Source organism: Anopheles coustani, chromosome 3 (genome assembly GCF_943734705.1).
Source record: "Anopheles coustani chromosome 3, idAnoCousDA_361_x.2, whole genome shotgun sequence".
Taxonomy (NCBI): Eukaryota; Metazoa; Arthropoda; class Insecta; order Diptera; family Culicidae; genus Anopheles; species Anopheles coustani.
In genome coordinates this window covers 20,428,719-20,441,080 of record NC_071288.1, presented here as the reverse complement: position 1 = coordinate 20,441,080, position 12,362 = coordinate 20,428,719, and the positions used below count along the sequence as shown (strand labels likewise).

At 49.8% G+C, this 12,362-nt stretch overlaps 1 protein-coding gene across 2 annotated transcripts in view; it reads right to left on the bottom strand.

Moving 5' to 3' along the window:
• Window positions 1-12,362, bottom strand: part of LOC131261375 (latrophilin Cirl) — an 83,420-nt gene that overhangs the window by 18,353 nt on the left and 52,705 nt on the right. The window contains exon 3 of one of the 2 annotated variants that reach the window (XM_058263394.1): window positions 10,746-10,784. The gene's annotated coding sequence lies outside the window, so the exon portion shown is untranslated. The remainder of the gene's footprint in view (window positions 1-10,745; window positions 10,785-12,362) is intronic. The other variant, XM_058263395.1, reaches the window with a different exon arrangement.

The following is a 12,362-nucleotide window of genomic DNA, read 5'->3' as shown; positions in this document are numbered from 1 at the left end:
GGAAAAGCGTGGAAGGGCCGAAAAACGGTAGCCTAAATTAATGCATTACCGAGTTTTGGAAGGGGTCCTTCGAATTCCACACAGTTTTCTCCGCAGTAAATTATTTCCAGCACTGTGTTGTGTGAATGTGTGTATGTGCTCGATGATGAAAACCATCCCGGTTCCGTACAGGTTGTCACTCGTTTTCGTCGGACAGGTTGTTAAACAGCGCACAGGTTAGTTGGGGTACAGTTGGTACCACAAAAACACACACACACGTACAAACTCACGATGCAATTTACTTTCGGAAATATGCATCGCTGGCTAGCCGATCCGTCCGAGCTGTCATGTCCCGGAGAGCCGGAGCCGTAGCGTTTGGACTCAGAAGGTCTCAGAAATGGGATCAAGTTGCAAAAACAGTCCGTCGTCCCGCCGGGTGCAATCGGTCCACCCCCCCCGACACACTGGTCCCACACTGGCGACGACTAATGTTTCATTTCCTGTAGCCACCGGAATGGGTTTTTCGGACTGGGCTGCTCCAGGAGTCCGAGGAGACCCGGCCGGGCGGACAACACAAATCGACAATCGCAGTCGGCGTAATACACCGCAAACTCGAGCGAGGGTGGACGAGATGATATGAGAACCCGAGGGGGTCGTTTATTGTTGTTAGCAACCCGTCCGACCCCACACACACTCTCTCCCAACTCCAGGAAGTTGGGGGCCTCGTCCTGCGCACTGATAGCACTGTTTTCTTCCTGCATTTCTCGAGATGCGGCCCGGAGATGCAATCGTTCACTAAATTCCTCATCAAAAGCGGAACCGCCTCGCTGGAGCGGAGCGAGGGGTAAACGGGACGGTTTTTTGGAGTGCCAAAAATGCCATCAGTGTTCTGCCTTGCCTGTGTGTGTGTGTATGTGTGCGGGTTCCGTCGAAAATACGGATCCGGACGGTTTGGATTGTCTTGCTCGGCCCCAAAACTGCATTCCGAACCAACGAACCAATAAAACGGCTCACTCGTTCGGGAGCTGATTGGCATTCCCGGTCGGCATACGGCCACACACAGGCACACACACACACACGAATACTGGGGGGCAGCCCTGGGTAATGAAGCGGCGGCTTGCCTTTGTCGTCTTTCCAGGTCCGTTCCTCGTTCGAGCGATTTGCTCGTTAGGCAAAATATATCACATCGCTGCAGAGGAGGCGGCTAAAGCGTGGCCACCGGGAGAGACATTTCCTGCAATTACCCGCACCGTCCCGCGGTGGCGCCAGATAGGCGACGGAACACCAGCGTTCCAATCGTTCTCCGGTTTCTAGAGTCGATCGTCGGAGCTCAATCTCCTGGTGGATACTTCGGGTGGACATAGAGAACCAATCTCTAGAATGTTTACCGGTGCCGTAAATGTTGTGCACTGCGTAGACATCCTGACGATGCTGGCCGGGTCAATTATAATACAAACCCTTTTAATGTCGACAGACTAGGCAGACTCAAGTAAAGCTGAAGTAGGAAGCAGACTATCACACCACCACTGTGGCGACAGTCAGTCCTTAAAAAGCTAACGGTCGGATCGGTACACAACAGGCGGTTCGTAAAAATTCATTCATCCATCGTGCATGAGACGACGTAATAAAATGTTTTCCCCAACACTTACCCCATCACTCTCGAACTCGCCCGGGGAAAATCCATTACCAAAGGCTCACGGTCGGAAGGACCTGAAGACCACACCGAACAGAGACAGAGCGAGTGAGAGAGAGAGAGAGAGAGTGGACCTTCACGCTGGGACCGGTAATGTTGTTTTAAAAAAGGACGAGTGGTTATTAATTCGACAAACTACAAAAGGATGAATCGAAAGGGTACCCCGCTCCGTCGCCGGGCGAAACTGGGGACGATGGAAAAGCTGATGCCAACGTGGGGTCGGCCACATTCCACGTAGCCTCGGTGTGTGTGTGTGTGTGGCATGCTTTTCATCAAGCTGTCCCTAGAACCCAAACCACTGCTGCATCGTCCCGTGCGATCCATCTATGGAGCAGGTCAACGAGTCACCTTCGTCACCACCCGGCGTCCCTCGTCCTGTCCATTCGTTGACCGTCCATCATCGGGGCCGGATCATAACCGGAGCTCCATTGTCTCATGTCCGTTTTTGAAGAGGCTCCCATCCGGTTGGCCAGTGCTTGCAGACGTAAAGAGCAGATTCTCTCCGTCAACATCACCATCATCATAATCATTAAACATGCTCCCTTCCCGTGCCTTTTAATGGGAAATTTTCCACCGGCACACCAACCAACTGGGCATTGTGGCGGGGGTGGGGGTAGGGGGAGGTACCAAGGGTAACAATAATGGATCTGTTATGCAAGGATTGTAACATCATTTTAAGAACATAACTAAGAGGGGAAAAAACAACCACAAACCGAGCGTTGGGGGATGCGCTTGAGATCGTTGAAAGGATTCCGGCGTTCCGAATGGAGGGCGGGATTGCGGAGGGGTGTGGAGAAAACCAGCGAACGTAAGGGATAAAGGCCAGAGTCTGCGGGTAACAACGGCGTGGTACGAACGTAAAAGTGGTAAAAATGGTACTAAATTAAAAATGAAGAGAGAGAAAACAAAAAAAAAGATTAACAACAAGCCCGGTGGAATCTCGACACGAGGCTGCCAGTAGGGGGTTGGGAGGGGGGAAAGTGCTAGTCAAAATCTGAAACTGTCCTAAAATTGAAAACCTGACGAAAAAAAAGCATAAAAACTGGGCTCGTAATATTCATTTCCCGAGCACCGAGCGTTACATACACCCAGGAAAATGGGTGGGTTAGGGCAGGGAAAAGATGGAAGTAACGATGGTGGTTAGTGCACTTTTTCCCGTCCGTGTGCACGAAAACAGCACACGGGAGAGTGGAACGAACCGCAAAGGGCAAAAATATGGAGAGAGAAAAAAAAACCTGCGAAAAATATAAAACACAGTCGGAGAAGATATTAAATAGCAGTCCAGCAGGATCAACTTTTCCCCGTTGGGGTTTTCCCGCGGCGCGGCAAGGAGAGACGTGTATCCGAAAAGTAAATCTTAATCCCGGAGAGATTTAACACATACACCACCCACACATCCACCCACCGCCGTACCGCCCGCAAGTCCTCCGAAGGACCCGACGCCGCACAACCGCACGAGAGCAGGTTTCGGGCGCTTTTCCGGGAAAGACGGCCACACACACACCGTATTATTTCGTGTTCATTTTCGGTATTTGCAGTAAATATTAGCAGAAATAATAACCCCTTCGCTTCGAGGGTTCGAGCGCCCGGAGGCTGGAGTGGAAAACACTCCCAGAAAACGTTAACCCCGCGTTTGGTCACCCCGGCCCGGCTACGGGGTGGTTTGAGGGTTTTCCCTCCCATGAAATCGATCCCCTGGTTACCAGGGAAAACACGCTACTTTCAACGCACGGAAAACTCGTAGGACTGGAACGTTTACACATCCCCCCTCCATTTCGGGTGGACAATCCATCGCGTGAGGCGACGTGAGGTGTTGGGAAAATCGAAAAAATCCTTCAAGTGGAAAGTGAAAAGCCCGCAAGCTAAACGAAACCGGCACTCGATCGAGATCGAGGCTTTGGGAAAAGCCAAAATGAAGCAAAGAAAAAGAACCAACACAGGGATCTCTAAATGAAAATCGCTACCAACAACCAACACGCGGGGAGGCGAATTGTGTTTTTAAGCGCAATGATGGATTTCCAATCCCTCCCAAGTGCCCCATACGTGCCTCTCACCTTCCACCAAATTTTTTTTTCATCGTCTGACGTTGGCTTTTCACCGAAAGACACATATATTCCGATTTTTGTCCCGATGACACCATTTTACATTCGGGATTTAGGATTCTTTCTATTTGCCTCTTTGGTTTGCTTTTCCCTGGCCCTCGTGTGTGTATGTGTGTGTTTATGCTTGTGTGCGCTTGTTTGCACTTCTGTGTGGTTTTTGAGATTTGAAATTGAGCCCTAAAAACCAATACTTCATTCCGAGGCGCTACCCAACCCCGCTACACCTATCCGTTGTGCTCCCATCGGTGGATCGGAAAAACGGGGAAGATGGCGTCCCGTCAGCCAGGAACCACTACGACACCGCTGCTCGTCCAAAAACATGGCTTTCGGTTTTGTCGAAAATCCATCATCCAACCTTCCTTTCCAGCGCGCACCACACCGTCTCTCTCTCTCACTCCGTTTCCGTTTCCATGCCGAGCAAAAGTCAACCCACCGGGAGCTCAAGCGGGCGAACGAACAAAACCTACCCCCAGCCGACCTGTACTCCCCCTCCTGCAAACATCAACCCCTTCCCACCCCGTTACACGCAGGGGGTGGGTGGTGGGTTGGACGGAGAGGTGAGGTGTCGGTCGGTGGCAAAATATCAATAAAACTCCGACGCTCGCTTCAGCCTGGAGAGGAGCTCGTCATCATTCTCGGATCCGTTTTTCCGGGAAATGTTCACTCCTGTCGCAAATGTTCGCCTGTCGTCATCCTTTCGTCAGCGTCGAAAGGTGGCTTTATGGGTGAGGGGAAGGGGGGACAGAGGGAACGCTGGATGGCATTTCCATCATTTCCATAATCGACGTGAGTGGCTGGAGTTCAAGAGACCCCCGGGACCGGGGGGTCCTCCTCCGGAGCCCGAGCCCGGATTAAGGAGACAGACTCTAGGGTCTTGGGGGAAAATTTGCGTTCAACATTTGCCGGGAACGCAGACTAACCGGCAAGCCGCACATATAAAGGCAAGGTGCCGACGGCAGAAACGGCACTCTCGGGAACCAGCCAGCCGCACAGTGGGTGATGAAGTTTAAGTTGGATAAAAATGCCAACCAATTCATACACCCGGATGAGCGTAAGTTATCCTAAATAATCCAAAAGCAGTGCGCCGTCGCACAAACAAAACCGAAACGAAAAAAACGGCGAAGAATGTAATTCATTCGGAAAACAAAATGTGGATTAAGGAAAATTACCCACCCGATAAATAATAAAAGTCACTGTTTACTCCTTCCGTAATAGCGCCCCGGATCGGAATCAGTCATAAGAATGTTGAAACGAACAACCTTTTGCCTGTATTTTTGTTTCCTACCTCCACCGCCCGCGCCGGAATGTTCTCCCCCCTCTAGGAACGGTTGGTGCTCACATGTGGCCCAAACCGAAGTCGAGGGTTTTTCCGGCCCGGGCACCAAGCGGAGCGAAGGACTCTCGTACGAAAATGGAAGCTTGTGCATGTGGGGGGGTTGAGTACGGTATGTGTTGGGAAAAAAACTACCCCTCCTTCCCACACATACACACACACACACACACATGCACGAACACAGGAGAACCGGAAGACCACTTTTGTGCTAGAGCACACGAGTCGGGCGACTGCCGTGGCAAGGAACGCCACCGGAGAAAAGGTCAACGAGTGGTTGCCGATTGTGCATAAATCCATAATTTATGAATTTTGCTGTAACTTGACGTAATCGGCAGGGGGTTGGTGGGTGGGGGGAGGGAAGAATATTCCATCCGTTCGTTCGCTCGTTCGTTTGTTCGCTTTTCACTTACTATTCAGTGCCAAGGGAAACCCCAAGTTTCGGGGCGAGAAGGCGAGGGTTTTCCCGTTTTGTGGTCAGGGAGAGGAGGAACGAAAGAAAGTATATATCCTGGTGGAATGCTTCGGAAGGAGCAAATGGAAGCAAAAGGATGATGGCAAAAGGCGGAAGAGGAAAGGACAAAATGGCAGAATTTGAAGGATGAAGCAGGTTGTCGGGAAGCGAATTGAAAAGGTCTTCCAACCGAAGAAAAGTTTATAATTAAATTTCCTAAATTAAAATCTACCTCATTGTGTTTGTTTGGAGCACACCAAAAGAGGTGTTAATTATAGCCAATTTCTTTTGTTACGGGGAAACGAAGTGATCTCTCAAACTCAACATAATAAATCCACGAATTCTCAGTATTTTAAAGAACAAAAATATGGATTCTTGATTGCTGCTCATGTGAAATATGCTAATCATCTCCATTGGCTGGAAACAAAAATAAATGCTCCAAAGCATTTGCATTGTAAACACTTATCAATCCACCGAACAGACGTGGCGAATTGCTCCCATTCGTTATGTTGTACCATTTAAGCCCCCAGTAGTAGCTCCACATTCTGCACATTTCTTCGACTTCCGCTGGATTGGTTCATTCTTTGCGCCCTTTCTGCATCCAACCTGCGAAGAAGGATGCAATCGCAAGGAAACTCCTCTTCGTCATCAATACGAGGATCAGAGCGAACTCGACCGAACGACAAGCAAGTTCCTTCCGTCGCCCTTTCGTTTGTTGGCGTTCGTTCGCCCGGAAGGGTGGCGGAAAACGGAAAAAAATCATTCCGTTGAGTTCTACAGACTCCTTTTCCTTCTGTTTGCATATCCATATACACACCACATATATGTATACATTCAATAAAAATGCGTGCGTGCCCCTAACGACTCGTCGTTTCGGAGTGCGGATTTTCCCGCTTGCGTCGTCGTTCGGGTGAACCGCAGAAAATTCTGCTCATGCATTTCGAGCACTCGTGCATGTGGTGCTTCTCATACAAAGAAATGCCACCCTTCTCACCATTTTTTCCGTTGGTTTGTCTCCGTCTCCCGACTTCGATGGGGGAAACCTCCACTATCAGGTGTCGCTTACAGCATTTTCTCTTCCCTCTTTAGTTTTTGTCCCACCACGGGGTGAAAGGCAAAAGTTGCGACAGGAAAGTGGAAAAAAAGAATAAAGAAATAAAGCAGGCTCGTAAAACAAAAACCACGAACACAAATCCCAAATCGCACCAGCGGGGTGCTAAAAGGCGAAAGGAAAACCTATGGCAAGAAACGGCAGAAAAAGCGCAATAAGCACTCCCTCACCAGGGTGGCCCGCCCTGTGTCCTTCGGGTGGTTTGGGAAAGTTGGCGAAGGTGAAAATGGAGTCCCAACGCGTGGAGCTTTGGTATCCCTTTTTGGGGGTTGGTTTTCTATTCCCAACAAGCGCCGCACATTTCCCAACCCATAAGCACCGAGGGTAAAATATTGATTTTCCCGATTCAAACTATCGTGCCCGGGTGAATGTAGGCGAGTGTGTGTGTGAGTTGATTCTCCCATATTCATGCTGCAGCACAATTTAGCTCCGTTCCGTTGTGCATGCACGCAACAACGTAAGGTTTTAACACCGGGCGCACCGACGCACGAACGAAAAAGGTTGCGGGAACGTTCTGGCCCTGGATCGACGCGGGAACTATTCGGTTCAATCCGGTGGCGCGAAAACACAGAAGGTTCCCCGTGAGCCCAGGCAGGAAAAGCGCAAGACACGCAACGTGCGGTGCGGGTGTAACACAAGATGCAAATTTCTTTCCCACCGAGCAAAACCGGGAGGAAGACGAAAAAACGATCGTCAGTCGATATTACACTAAATATTTCATGTCCAGGGCACACGCTGCTTTCCCAGCTCTTCCACTTCCACCACCGGGCCCAGGGACGACCGGAAGAAAGTTTGGTAGTCTTCGGTGCAGTTCAATCTTCCTTCTCCCACCCCCATTCCGGACAGGTGTTTTCGCAGGCGGGACAGGGTCTCTCGCATTTGCCTCGATTATGGGGGTCGATCGGGGACGGACCACCCCACGCAGAGGTCTTGGGCTGCGAAAAGGATACAATTTATGATTCTATTTTCATATATTGTTTCTACATGCGCCCGAAAACCGAACCGTGCGCTCCCGCAGTGGAAGCCGTCTTCTTCCTTCCCAGCTGGGAGGTTATAAATCATAGATAGTTTTTCTTTTCAATTCCTTACCTAAGGTGAGCGGAAGAAAGGTTCTTACTCTTGAAATTTTCCTTCCAAATTTTTCTTTTTTTTCCACCTAGTTTTCCCATGCCACCACGCTTCGGAGAAAGCAAAAGATTGATACTCGCTTTCGATCGACACGCGCAAGCTCGCGCGAGGTGGTTTGGATGAAGGATGAACCAGGGAGGAGGGTTCAGGGGTCGTTCGATAGTTTGCATACAGATGTATATTTTTCGCACAGTTGAAGAGAAAAAAAATCATCATCCGAAAAACGTGATCAGAAGACGAAATTTCCCCAGCAAAAGCGACTACCCGCCACCCGAAGGACGCGCGATCGGAGCGATACGAAAAACGGAGTTGGTTTTGAAGTTGTAGATGTGGAATCATCGCACGCGGGGTGCGGGGAGTGAAAACAAATGAAAACCAATAGAAGAAAAAAAACAGAACTGCGACCTCCCGAATCGGAAACAAATATAACGGTGGTGCGGCAGGAGGAGGGCGAGAGAGCGAGGCAGAGAAAACTCAAACAAACAGGAAAAAATATTGCCAACAAAAACGGACCCTTTTTCCTCGTGCGGCTCACGGAAAAGGTGCGCACACACAAGTGACAAGTTTGTTATGCGAACGAAATTTATGGCCAAATTTATTACCAACATTTGTGATCGACGAGACACGCCGGCCTCGGAGTCGCGAATGGCGAAACGGGAAAACGTTCGGCAACACGCATACGCGGTAGGGAACGGCAATAATAACAACGCAAAGAAAAGGGAAGGTTACAAGCACGCACATATTTAAATATTCTGAATTTCACTTACCTCGACCGTTTTACACAGTTTCGAACCGGAGGTGGACAGAAGAGAGAGAGAACAAAAAAAAAACAACTCTCGGACACCAAACAAACGTACCTCCCCCCGCCCGATAACGGTGGGGGATGCGTGATTTTGCAGATCTCGTGCGCGAACCGCACATCGGGGGCAGCAACGCAGGTTGTGTTCAGACTTGCGTGATCCGTTTGGCTTCGTGTAGCAGAAGTTGTCCTTACAAATTTCCCTGTCCCAAGCGAGTGCGAGCGGGCGCGGGAAACCAACGGAGAAAAGTGACAATCGAGCGGGACCGGGGGCGAGGCAGCGACAAAAAATGACACCCACACAAAATATGTTCTTCCACCCCCTCGCGGGCGCCGGTTGGCGGATGAAAGCATAGAAAATAATCTCGTCAGGTTACGCCCGCCGGCGCTGGCAGGCAAGTACAATATCATGTCGCGCCGCGGTGATGGATGTCCAACACGGCGGAACGGGCCACGGGGAGGGGGAGGCAAATTTTTAAGGCAAACTGCCGGCGAACGAAAAACGCAAAGAAATCCCCTTCGCCGTTAGGAAATGCCGTGGGTAACGCAGAACAACACAGAACAGCACGGGCTTGCGTTAGCTTTCCCAACCCCAACCAAACCAAGGGGTGTTTCCTGTCCGTCTTCATCAAGTTTCGCTGTTATCAACCAGGGTGGTGGATCGGGAAAGGACGGGGGGAGCGCGTCGGTGGCGGAAGAAAATGCAATTTAAATTTCAACAACAAAATTCCTTCATTTACCCTAATCCGAAGCATGCGAAAGTCGGTTGTTGAAGAGCGGGCACATTGGAGCAATGCTGCACCAGCAACAGATGATGATAGCAGCCGGGTGCTTTGTGTTTGTCACATCGCGACACAGACGACAATGAGCACACGGTTCAACGGCGCGGCATCTGGAAAACTTTCTTCCACAGCCCGCGCAAACCTTGTGACTCGTGGTAACCCCAAAATAAAAAGGGGTTGGAAATACTTTTGCCCGGTTCCCGCTTCACACCGAAACACGATCCTGGAGTAGCACACGGCGGACAATATTGTTTCGTAATAATTCATGACAAGAACATAATAACTCAAGAGGGAAGCTAATATTTAAATCAAAATTGTGATGCATTTTATTTTTTTTAATAAAATATACCTTTACTATTAACTTGCAAGCGTCAACGGCTACGCATTAATTTTCCCTTTGGCTTCCTACACCAACCATCGTTTCCCAGAGTCATGCAATATGTTAGCAAAATATAATGACTACAGTTTGCGAACGAAACAGTCTCATTTGTTTTAACGCACCACAGGACTGCTTCAGGTATTGTGCTCCGTGTGAGAACCCCCTCGACAGACCGCAGCACGAATGCATACGATATCGCATTACTTACAACAACCTCCTGTGTCTGCGTGTTTATGCAAACTTACGTAGTGGGGAAGCGAGGGGGTGGGAATAAAAACAGAAACATCGAATTCCAACCGGGTGGTTCCTAATGTTTTTTTTTTCCTTTTGAATTTACCCACTCCGGCAAAAAAAAGGTGAGTGAGCACGACGGATCCTTCCTCTCCTTGTGTGTTTGTGTCGGTTTGCGACGAAAAATGCACTTCATTTGCTGCAAAACTTTGCTGCCTCATGTTGCACCGCCAGTTCGCAGTTCGAACTCCCGCCCACCAACCCTACTGGGGTGTGGTTGTACCATTAAAATAACTTTGAGAAAGTACACACGTGTGCCCTCCGCCTTTTTGCAGCCGGCATCTGATAATGATCTGCACAACGGGAAACAAACGTTCTTGTTACGTCTGTCGAAATGCGAAATGCGAGCGTCTTTGTTTTTTGCCGAGCTGCCGAGCAGCTCGTGCCTCGTCTAACCGTGAAGCAGCCGAAATGTCTTATTCAAACCCATTTTCTTCAACCTTCACCCAGTGAAAATGATGTTGTCTAACGATTTGTAACACTCATTCCAAAACCGGGATGATGGGTTACCAGAAACGAACGCGTAGTAATAACGAAAAATGTCGAAACAACGCGAGGTAGACACGCGGCTGTTTTTGTGTGTGTGTGTCTGTGCACACGGTCACCGAGGTCGGTCGGCCCGCCGGACAGTGGCGGACAACCTGAAATAGATTGCCCGGTGGTGTTTTAATTTGACGGAACATGCATCAACACTTACGCTAACTAACGGCGTCTAACAGGCAGGCGGCGGCAGCTTCTGTGGAGAAGGGCGAGAGAAGAAGAGGAAGAAAAAAAAAACATTAGTACGTTTGCTCCCGAAAAAAGAGAAGGTAAGAAAGAAGAAAAAAAAACACCAAACACCAGGGATAGCAATGGAACGAAGTAACTATTAAAACAAAACACTTCGAGAAGGCAAAAGACAAGAGACGCAAGAAAATAAAAGTAAGTTTAGGTTAAACACGCGTTGTTGCGTTGTCACGACGGAAAAGGGGGCCCCAGCAACGTCGTTAAACCTGTGCGAAAACTGTCGAACCGCGCTCTCGAGATTCGAAACGAACGTTGGTGGGAACGGGGGACACCGGGAGCCGGGAAGAATTTATGGCCCGAAATAGCGCCACAACACAACCTGGGCTGACCAGCGGGCACACACTTCACTTGACTTGACTTGTCCGAGAGAGAGAGAGAGAGAGAGAGAGAGCGTTTGGTGGAGGGAGGAGAAACGAAAACGAAAATAAATCCCTACAGAGCAGACGAGTGACAAATTATGTAAAGTGACGTACGCGGCCACGCGCGTTGCTGCCCCCCAACACAAGTAGACGGTGTCCAAAGATGGTGCTCCATTAGTTTTAAAATATCTTTAAATATCGCCCCCGAAACGTCACCCTCGCCGAGGGCGCTCACGACATTTCAAACTGGAGCTCCGAAGGTGGAGGGCTGGAAATCGATCCCCGAAAGTGCGGCCCCGATAGCGAAAGGACCTCCGCAATGCACCCTGCACGAGGGTTCGCGGAGTTTTGACGCGGTTTGCCAAGAGCTGGCCATTTTTGGGGCAGGTTGGGAATTAATTCCCCTTAAACGGACAGCGACGCCCATTTGATAGGGATCAGCTTTCAGGTGTTTTGGAACACTTGTTGAGTTCTTTTTCTTTCCCAAGCTCCCGGCCTCTTTGTCATCGGCAGACACACAAATATATATTGTGTCCAACTTTGGTGGGCTCCAGCACCGGTTTGGCGTAGGTGACCGGGGTGAGGGCGGTAGAGTGGCATGGGGCGGAACGTATTTAGAAAAGATGGATCAAGCGGCCGCGGAATTCGGTCGGTGGGCGTTCTGGGGGCCATTCAATTCAACGACCGATCAAAACATTTCCACTTCGAAGTCCACTATATATCATAATGCATATACACACGTATGAGGCAGGGAAGGGAGGCAAGAGAGGGGGAAACAAAACGGCTAAACTGGTTACAAAAGGCCACCACCATCCCCGTACGAATACGTGCGCGCACAAGGGAAAGACAAACGTGACCCGTCATCGGCCATCGCTGCGAGTGTAGAAGGCGAGGACCGGAATGACGTCGGAAGACGTGTGGACTTCTCAAGGGTTTCTGCTCTTCCGTAGCTTACTCGTGTGCTTATTTTTCGTTGAACCTCTAGAAAACGCTCGAGCCAACACAGATGCTGCGGACGCGTGTTTTCTCTTTCCCTCGGCGAGAAAAACTCCCCGCATCTTCGCTTCCCTCGCTTTCGCTCGGTCTCATTTAACCTTGTCATAAGTCATTACCGGTAACCAACAGTCGAACTTTTCGAAAGGATCCCGGTTCGGGACGGCTTGCGACTT